This window comes from Macaca mulatta, chromosome 14 (assembly GCF_049350105.2).
Source record: "Macaca mulatta isolate MMU2019108-1 chromosome 14, T2T-MMU8v2.0, whole genome shotgun sequence".
In the NCBI taxonomy this organism is placed as follows: Eukaryota; Metazoa; Chordata; class Mammalia; order Primates; family Cercopithecidae; genus Macaca; species Macaca mulatta.
This window is the reverse complement of record NC_133419.1, coordinates 110,409,990-110,421,159: the sequence shown is the minus strand read 5'-3', so window position 1 is coordinate 110,421,159 and position 11,170 is coordinate 110,409,990. Positions and strand designations below refer to the sequence as shown.

At 35.8% G+C, this 11,170-nt stretch overlaps 1 pseudogene; it reads left to right on the top strand.

Annotated features, from left to right (window-relative positions):
* Positions 1-518: 518 nt before the first annotated feature.
* On the top strand, positions 519-9,538 carry LOC100427964 (T-complex protein 1 subunit zeta pseudogene; annotated as a pseudogene).
* The last annotated feature ends 1,632 nt before the right edge of the window (positions 9,539-11,170 follow it).

Genomic DNA, 11,170 nt, shown 5'->3' with positions numbered 1-11,170 from the left:
GTTCATTGCAGCTCTATTCACAATAGTAAAGACACAGAATCAACCTAAATGCCCATCAATGACAGATTGGATAAAGACAATGTGGTACACATACACAATGGAATACTGTAAAGAATGATATGTGTTTTGTGGGAACATGGATGGAGCTGGAGGCTATTATCCTTAGTAAACTAATGCAAGAACAGAAAACCAAATACTACATGTTCTCACCTGTAAGTGGAAGCTAAATACTAACACAAAGAAGGAAACAACAGACACTGGGATCTACCTGAGGGGGAGGGAGAGAAGAGGGAGAGGAGCAGAAAAGATAACTATTGGGTACTAGGCTTAATACCTGGGTGATGAAATAATATGTACAACAAGCCCCTGTGACATGTGTTCACCTGTGTAACAAATGGTCACATGTACCCCAAACCTAAAAATTTAAACCCCCCAAAACAAATATGTTCTGGTAAAATCAAAATTCACATTCACAAAATTAGCATGAATCTAATAAAATAATTTTTTTTTGCATAAGTATGGACTATCTTCTGGATTTTTTTTTTTACAAGGGTCAGGAAGAGAGAGAAAAACTAGAAGCTGAAAGAAAATTCATTGCATATACAGTTTAAAAATAATAGAACTGAAAAAGTTTGTGGTGATTCAGATAAAGGATTTGTTATTATTTATCAAAATGGAATTGACCTCTTTTGCTTAGGTGCTCTTGAAAAAGAAGGCATAGTTCTGCACAGTGCTAAAAGGAGAAATATAGAGAGGCTGACTCTTGTCTAGTGATGGGGTGGCTCTAATTCTTTTGATGACCTAAATCCTGACTGTGTAGGATATGCAGGACTTCTCTATGAATATACATTGGGAGAGGAAAAATTCACCTTTATTGAGAAATATAACAATCCTGGCTTTGTTGCATTATTGGTCGAAGGACCAAATAAGCATGCACACACTCAAAGATGCAGTAAGAGATGGCTTGAGGGATGTCAAAAAAAAAAAAGCTATTGATGATGGCTGTGAGTTCCAGGTGCTGGTGCAGCAGCAGTGGCAATGGCAAAAGTCCTGATTAAATATAAGTCCAGGGCCCAACTCAGAGTCCAAGCATTTGCTGATGTGTTGCTCTTTCTTCCCAAGGTTTTTGCTCAGAACTGTAGTTTTGACTTTAAAGAAACGTTAGTTTTAAAAATGGGATATTTTTTTCCTATATGAAAAAGGAAAGAACACTGGCACCTATTCAAATTCTGAAGTTATGAAATGATAATCACAGTATTTTTTAATTGCACTGAACTGAACACGTATAAAGCAGGCCTTTTTTATCCAGTGAATGAGATGTTTTCTTTTGCTGCAGTGACATAAAATTATATATTAGATAAGCATATGTTGTAAACCTTGTTATTAAATATTCATTGACAAAAAACAAAACAAAAGTACATTGAGTTTTACTAGACATCAATCTGCTCTTATTCCAGCTCAATTCTTTATTAGATTGAGGGTATCAGACTCTGCCAGAGGAAAGATCAGATCATCCATATTAGAAGATAACATCATACTCAGATTCTATGGTTCTTTTATTGTTAATGTTTGATGTAAAGCAAAAAAAGTTGGTAAACATTCAAGAGTCAGAAAAATGCAATTGATAATCAGATACAAATATGCACCAAGGAACATCAGCAAGATGGCAGAGTAGGACTCTCCTGCACTCCTCCTGCCATAGAAACATCAATTCAAACAACTATCCATGCCCCCAAATCCTCCAAAGAGCTAAGGAAACAAGGTGACAGATTATAGCACCCAGGTGTAGCAGAGAAATTTTTTAAAAGACACACTGAAGAGCATAGGAAGGACAGTTTTACCTTGCCCACATTGCTTCTCCTCGAACTCCAGACAGCACAACATGGAGAGAGATACTCTTTGCAAGGGGAAAGGAGAGGAAAGTGAGCACCAGAATTTGCTTCAGACCTCCAAAACCCCAGTAAAAATCAACACTGAGCAGGTCCCATGGCTCCAAACTCTAGGCCAATATCTGCAGACTGAGCTTCCAGGTCCGTTCCAGCGCTAGGCTATATCCTGCAGCCCTAGGCTACAAGACTGCATAGCAGACTTGGCCTCTGCCCCACTGCCAGGCTGACTGCAATGGCACAAGGCCCTAACTATCCACAGCACTAGGCTGGCCCCCACAGCCACAGGCTTTAGGCCCACTCTAGCACCAGACATAAGGCCAGCACCTGTGAATCCAATCTCCAGGACAGTCCCTGGAAATGTAGGCTCTAGGCCCACCCAGCACCAGATCAGAATCCAGACTCCAAGCTGATACTCAAGACTGAGTCTTTAAGTTCTCCTTGACTCAGACAGCATCCTGCAGGCCCAGGCTCCAGGCCTCCCTGGTGGATTGGGTTGCTGGGCCTCCCCTACCACCAGGCTGACCTCAGTGGCCCCAGGATCTGACTAGCCCCAGTGCCAGGCAGGCCCAAGTGGCTTCAGCCCCTACACCAGTATAACTCTTGCAGAATCTGGCTCCAGGCCTGCCCCAAAGCCAGGCTGGATCACTGGCCTCAGGCTTTGAGCTGCCCCCAGAAACAGACTGGGTCCCAAAGGACCAAGGCTTCAGGTCTAACTCAGTACCTGTGGACCTTGCCTCCAGATAATCCCTGTAGATACAGAATTTAGGTTCACCCATTGCCATGTCAGCCCCTGTGGATGAGGCTTCAGGCCTTCCCAGTGCCAGGCTTGTCCCTCTGTCTTTACCCTCCAAACCAGTCCTTACACCCTCATGTTCCAGCAGACTCATAGTTCAAGTAAGTCCCAGTAGACCCAAACACTGGAGAAGCCCCCCATATCTGGGTCCCAGGACTTTCCCTATGTGCCCAGGTATCAGGTCAGCCCCTGAGACCCTAAGAACCAGGCCACCCGCATGGACTTAGCCTCTTGTTCAGTACCTACACACCCAGCCTCTAGGCTGGCCCCAGTGGATGCAGGCTTCAGAACAACGCCTGTTGTCTCAGGCTCCAGGACAGCCCATCCAGGAACCAGGCCAATGCCTTCAATAATGACTCCAGATGAGCCCCCACAGATTTAGGCTTTATGTTGGCCCAGGGCTCCAGGCCAGGCCCCATAGCTTCAGGCTCCAGAGGACCCAGAGTCAAGGCTCACCCCAGTAGACTTGGAGTTCCAGGCCAGACCATGGACTGAGGCTCATAAGAACACCTCTGAAGACTAAGGTTACAAGGAAGCCCCCATGGAATAAGGCTCTGGGTCTATCCCACTGGAGCCAGGTGCCAAGTCCGCCACACACCTAGCCATCTCTTATAAACTCAGGCTCAAGGCCTATTCCAGCACTAGGTCCAGTGCTGTGGACCCAGGCTTCAGCCTGGCCTTTGTGTATACAGGCTCCAAGACCTCTCTTATGGAGCCAGGCTTCAGGCCCATCCCTGCATATAAAACCAACACGTCCACCTGTGGATCCAGGATATAGTACTAAACCTGTAGACCTAAGCATCAGGCTCATCCACCTGCCAACACAGGCACTGGTACAGCCTGCCCAAGGATTCAAATAGCAAGTCCACGCTTAGACCATGTCAGATGACCTGCCTGGAATCTCTAGACAGGTTGACTTGGAAAGGGGTTTCTTAGACAAAGCCAGCCTGCAAAGTCTAGAATAAGTCTTGACTTCTTCAAATGCACAGACATCAATATAAAGCAATAAGAAACAAGAAAAACCAAAGAGATAAAACAATACCCCAAGGGTATAATAATCTCCCAGTAGCCTAACTGAAAAAAAAAATTGAGATATGCAAACTATTGGACAAAGAATTCAAAATAATTGATTTAAGGAAGCTCAGTGAACTTCAGGAAAATACAGAAAAGCAATTGAGGAAATCAGACAAACAATAAAGTACCAAAATAAGAAATTTAACAGAGAGATTGAAATAAAAACCAAAAACAAATTCTGGAGCTGGAAGACACAATAAATGAAATGAAAAATGCAATAGAGAGCATCAATGGTAGAATTGATCAAGCAGAAGAAACAATCTGTGAACTTGGAGACAGATTATTTGAAAATATACTGTCAGAGGAGAAAAAAATAATGAAAAACTAAAGCTCATGAGATTTATGGAACGGCATCAAAAGAGGAAATGTATGAGTAATAGAAGTTAGTGAAGGAGAAGAGAAAGGCAGAGGGATAGAAAGCTTATTTACAGAAATATTAGCAGTAAACTTTCCAAATCTGGGAAAATATTTATAGAGGTATAGGGAGGTTAGATGTCTCCAACTGAATTCAATTTAAACTACGCTATACCAAGACATAAAGTGTGTCACAGAAGTAATCGATGTATAAGGGAGTTCTAATAAGGCTAGCAGCAGATTTCTCAGCAGAGACCTTACAAGCCATGAGAGAGTGGGATGACATATTCAAGGTGGTGAAGTAAAACAACTGCCAAAGAATTATACTGTAGCCAGCAAAGTTGTTCTTCAGAAATAAAGGAGAGAGAAAGATTCCTAGACAAAGGAAAACTGATGGAATTCATTGCCACCAGACCTGTCTTACAACAAATGCTAAAGGTAGTTCTTCAAGATGAAAAACAAAAGGATGCTAATTAGTAACAAAAACATATGAAAGTGTAAAACTTAATAGTAAGTACACAGTCAAATTTAGAATAATACTGTAATGGTTGTGTGTAAATCACATATCTTTAGTAAAAAGGTTAAAAGACAATTATTAAAATGATTACTACAATATTGTTACAAAATATATAATATGCAAAGATGTAAATTGTGGCATTAAAATTTAAAAGGCTGAGGATTTTAAGTAAAAGTGTAGTGTGGGATTTTTTAAAAGCAAAATTAAGTTATTAGCTTAACCTATTATATCTAAGATGTTTTGCAAGTCACATGTAAGCACAAAACATAAACCTACAATAGATGCAAAAGATACAAACTAAGGAATCAAAGCATATCACTAGAAAAATATCATGTAATCACAAAAGAAGAAAGCAAGAGAGGAACAAAGAATCTATAAAACAATTAGAAAATTAATGGCAGCGGTAAGTTCATACATATCAATAATTCCCTTGAGTTTACATTCAATGGATGAAATTCTCCATTCAAGAGACATAGAGTGCCTGGATGGATAAAAAAAAAAAAAGAAGATTCAACCAGAAGCTCCCTAAGAGGCTCATTTCACATGTAAGGACACATATACACTGAAAATGAAGGCGTGGAAAAAGATATTTCATGCAACTCGAAACCAAAAGAGAGCAGGAGAAGTTATGTCAGATAAAACAGACTTAGTCAAGAACTGTAAAACAAGACAAAGAAGACTGTTATATAATAATGTGTCAATTTTTCAAGAGGATATAAGTATTATATATATGCACCCAACATCTGAACATCGAAACATATAAAACAAATATTAATAGACCTGAAAGGAGAGAGAGATTGTAAGACAATAATAATAGAAGATTTCTTCAATTCTCAACTTTCAGCAATGGACAGATCATCCAGATAGAAAGTCGATAAGGAAACATCAAACTTAAACTACACATTAGATCAAATGGTCCTAACAGGCATATATAGAATAGCCCATAAAATAGCAGCAGAATATACATTCTTAAGTCTACACAGAATATTCTCTAGGATAGATTATAAGTTAGGCCACAAGACTTAACAAATTTAAGAAGATTGAAATCTTATCAAGTATCTTTTCTGACTACAAAATGTGAAACTAGAAATCAATAACAGGAGAAATTTCAGGAAATTCATGAATACATGGAAATTAAACAACCTGATCCTGAACAACTAATGGGTCAATGCAGAAAGTAAAACTATCATGAGACAAAAGTAAAAACACAGCATACCAAAACTTATGGGATGCAGTAAAATCAGTTTTAACAGGGAAATTTATAGCAGTAAACACGTACCTCAAAAAAGAACAAAATGCAAATAAACAACATTACGTCTCAAGGAAGTAGAAATACAAGAACAAACTAAGCCCAAGTTAGCAGAAAGAAAGACATAATAAAGATAAAACCAGAAGTAAATCAAATAGAAATGAGAAAAAGCAATAAAAAAATCAATGAAACTAAGGGTTGATTTTTTTGAAAAGGTAAACAAAATTGACAAACCTTTGGCTATACTAAGGAAAAAGAACACTCAAATGAAATTAGAAATGAAGTGGGAGACATTACAACTGTTAGAATAGAAATACAAAGGATTATAAAAGACTACTATGAACAAATTTATGCCAACAAATTCGATAACCTAGAAAAAATGAATAAATTTTTGGATGCAATCTACCAAGACTAAATCATGAAGAAATAAAAAATCTCCACAGATCAATAACAAGTAAGGAGATTGAATCTGCAATTAAAAGTCTCCTATCAAAGAAGAACTCAGTACCTGATGGCTTCACTCCTGAAAATCTACCAAATATTTTTTAAAAACCTAACACCAATCCTTTTCAAACTCTTCCAAAAAATAGAAGAAGCAAGAATACTTCCAAGCTCATTTTAAGAGGCTAACATTAGCTAATACCAAAGACGGACAAGAACACTACAAGAACACAAAATTACAGGCCAATATCCCTGATGACACAGATGCAAAAATCCTCGATGGAACACTAGTAAACCAAATTCAACAGCACATTAAAAGAATCATTCACCATGAGCAAGTGGGATTTATGCCTGGGATGCAAGGATGATTCAACATGTGTAAATCTATAAATGTGATGTATGTTATTAACAGAATGAAGGACAAAAATTATATGATCATGTCAATTGATGCAGAAAATTCATTTGTCAAAGTTCATCCCTTCCTGATAAAAATTCTCAACAAATTAGGTACAGAATGAATACAGTAAAAGCCATACATGACAAACCTACAGCTAACACTATACTAAATGGTGAATAGTTGAAAACATTTCTTCTAAAATCAGGGATAAGACAAGGATGTCCATTCTTAACACATCTGTTTAACATAGAACTGAAAGTCTTAGCCAGAACAATTATTCAAGAGAAAGAAAAGAAGGCATCCAAATTGGAAAGAAATAACCTAAATTGTCACTATTTGCAGATGACATGATTCTATTCGTAAAATCCCAAAAGACTCCACTAAAACTTCTTAGAATAAAAGGTTTCACTAAAGTTGCAGGATATAAATCAACATACAAAAATAAGTGCATTTCCGTGTGCTAGAAACAAACTATCAAGAAAAAAGATATCAAGAAAAAATCTCATTTACAATAGCTACAAAAACACTTTGAAATAAATTTAACCAAAGAGATGAAAGACTTGTATACTGAAAACTGTGAACTGTTGAAGAAATAAATAGAAGACACAAATAAATGGAAATATATGTCACGTTTATGGATTGAAAAAAAAATTAATTTTGTTAAAATGTTCATACTCCCTAAAGCAATCCAATGACATTTTTTTTTCTTTTTTCTTTTTTTTTTTTTTTTGAGATGGCGTCTCACTCTGTCACTCAGGCTAGAGTGCAGGGGTGTAATCTTTGCTGACTGCAACCTCCATCTCCCTGGTTCAAGCAATTCTCCTACCTCAGCCCCCTGAGTAGCTGGGATTACAGGCGTGTGCTACCACATCCAGCCTTTTTTTTTTTTTTTTTTTTTTTTTTTTTGTATTTTTAGTAGAGATGGGGTTTTGCCATGTTGGCCAGGCTGGTCTCAAACTGCTGGCTTCAGGTGATCCACCTGCCTTGGCCTTCCAAAGTGCTGGGATTACAAGTGGGAGAGCCACCATGCCCAGCCTCAATGACATTTTTCAATGAAAGAAAAAAAAATTTTTAAATTCATATGGAACCACAAAAAGGACCCTGAATAGCCCAATACAGATTGATCAAAAAAGCACGAAAGTAGACATTAAACAACCTGATTGAAAATCTACTACAAAGCTGTAATAATCAAAACAGTGTGGTAGTGGCATAAAAATAGACATCTAGATCAATGGAACAGAACAGAGAGCCCAGAAATCCACGCATTTACAGTATTGATTTTTACAAAGATGCCAAGAATGTACAATGGTGAAAGAACAGTCTCATCGATAAATGATGTTGGAACAAATGGATATTTATATGTGTAAGAATGAAATTAGACCTGTATCTCATGTCATATAAGAACTCAAACTAAATTAAAGACTTCAATGTACAACCTAAAACTAAAACTGCCAGAAAAAACATAAGTGCAAAGTTCCAGGACATTGGTCTGGGCAATGAATTTTTGGATATGAAGCCCAAAACACATGCAGGAAAAGTAAAAATAGACAAATTATATCAAACTAAAAAGTTTCTGTACAGCAATGAAACAATCAACTGAGCAAAGCGACAACCTACAGAATGGGAGAAAATATTTGCAAATCATACATCTGATAAAGAGTTAATATTCAAAATATACAGTAGACTCAAACAACTCAATAGTGAGAAAACAACCTGATTAATAAACAAGCAAAGGACCAGAAAAGATATTTCTCAAAAGAAGACAGACAAAAGGTCAACAAGCATATGAGAAAATGTTTAACATAACTAATCATCAGAGAAATGTAAATTAAAACCATGATGACATATCACCTAACACCTGCTAGAACTGCTATTATCAAAAAGAAAGAATAATTGTTGGAGTGGATGTGGGAAAAAGGAAATCCTTGCATACCATTCTCAGGAATGTAAATTAGTACAGTCATTATGGGAAATCACATGAAAATTCCTCAAAAAAAGTGATAATGTAATTACCATATGATTCAACAATCTCACCTCTGAGTGTATCTCAGAAGGTAATGAAATTGGTATGTCTGCACTCTCACATTTGTTGCAGCATTATTTACAATAGCTAAGATACGGAATCAATGTAAGTGTCCATCAATGGAAGAGTGAATAAAGAAAGTGCGATGGAAATACGATTCCACCTTAAAAAATGTAATCCTGCCATTTGCAACAACGTGGATGGAACTGGAGACATTATGTTAAATAAAATAAGCACAGAAAGACGAATATTGCATGATCTTACTTATATGTGGAATATAAAAAAATCTCAGAAGTAAAGATTAAAACTTCAGTTAGGAAGAATAAGTTCAAGAGTTTTGTTGTACAATGTGGTGACTATAGATAACGGTAATGTATTCTTGAAAATTGCTAAGAGAGATTTTAAGTATTCTTATTGCAGAGAAGTAAGTATGTGAAGTAATGTGTATGTTCATCAGTTCAATTTAGCCATTCCACAATGTATATTCTAAAACAAATTGTACATAAGTATATATAATTTTTGTCAAATCAAATGTTAAAATAGCCATCAAAAGAATATATGTGTGTGTATATAATATATATGTCATATTTGAAAAATACTGCCAATAAAAGAGAAAAAGATAAAGGAAATACATATGTGTATAACTAAACAGAATTGGATTCTTGACAAAAGAATTTGACATTCTATGATTTAAAATTACGAAATAAAAAGTAATTGGCTACGTTAAAATCCAGACTGGACATCGCCGCAGACAAGGTTAATCAGTTTAAAGACAGACTAATAGAAAAATCCAAACTGTAGCACAGAGAGAACAAGAATGGAAGGAGTAGAAGAGAACATGAGAGACATGCAGGGCATAATCAAGCAGTCTAAGTTTGCGTAACTGGAATGCCAGAGAGAAGACAGAAATGGGAAAGAAGGAAAATTGGAAAAGACAATGGACAACATTTTTCAACAAGCAATGAAAAACATTATGGCTGACTTACCAGCAGAAATGATGGAAACCAAAGACAATTGAAAGACATTGTCAAAGTGTTAAATAAAACAATACTGCCTATCTAGAATTCTATAAGCAGCAAAAATTACTTTTAGAATAAAGGGACACTAGAAGTATTTTAAGGAAAAAAGCCAAAATATTTTATCACCAGAACACTTATTATTCAGGAAAAAACAGATTCACCTATTTATTAGAAGTATTAAAATTGTATTAATGATTATTAATAATTTATTAGACTAATGATTCTAGGTTGAACTTCAAAACTACTGGAAGAAATAGATTAGTAATTACCAAAATAATTAAATATATGAGTTAATATAAATAAATCCTAACTATAAGAAAAACTAGTGTCTTCTGAGTTTACAACATATGTGGAAGTAAGTTATGACAACAATAGCACAAAAACTATAAACAAGCAAATGGGGTTAATCTTGCCTTCACTGATTGAGATGTGGTAGAATTAAGAAGGCAGACTGCAGTAAGTCATTGATGCATTTTTTAAATTTCTGGGATAACCATTGAAGGAATTATACGTGAATGTATAATTAAAGTTGGTAGAGGAGAAATAATAAATAAGGCATATGCAGTTAATCTGAGAAAGACAAAGACAAAAAAAACACAGGATAAAGTTAAGAAATTTAAGAAAAAATAAGATAATACACTTAAATTCAAATATGTCAGTATTTATATGGAATTTAATAATGTATCAATTATTTGTTTAATGGAAAAAGAAATTTTACAATTGAAGACAAAGATTGGGAATTCTGTTCACAGGTACTACATGCAGTAATAAAGATTATACTTAACCTCCAGCCATGAACAACTATGGAACAATGGTTTTCAGACATTGATTAGGCAGCGCAGGACTGTGAATGACAGAAATAAAATAAATGGAAAGAGTTTTATATTGTACTAGATTTCTTCCTTGAGGCAATTTTTTGGACCATAACATACAGATGGAGATCATAAATGGAGGCTGATTTCGATTGGTTTGTTAATATTGTTTATGTTGGTTTTTGAAAGTATATAACAACCTTGCCTGTGTTTGTTTTGCTAATATAATTTATATTGGTTTTTGAATGTTATACCAACCTTACTTTCCTGGAATAAACTTCACCTGAGAGAGATATATATATGTGTGTATATATGTATATAAATGTGTATATATATGTGTATATGTATATAGATACACATACATATATATACACACATGCATATACACACGTATATACATATATGTTCCATATATATGGAATAAACTAAAAGCTAGTTGTATTCTCAAAGAACTAGATTTTAGTTTTATTTATCTGTCTTTAATATGTGTGTTAGTTTTGTATTTCATTGATTTCCTATCTTTATTTTTCCATACTAGTTCTAATTTGCTCTTATTTTTCTAGTTTCTTAAAGTTTACAGCATACATTTTTAACTTATCAAA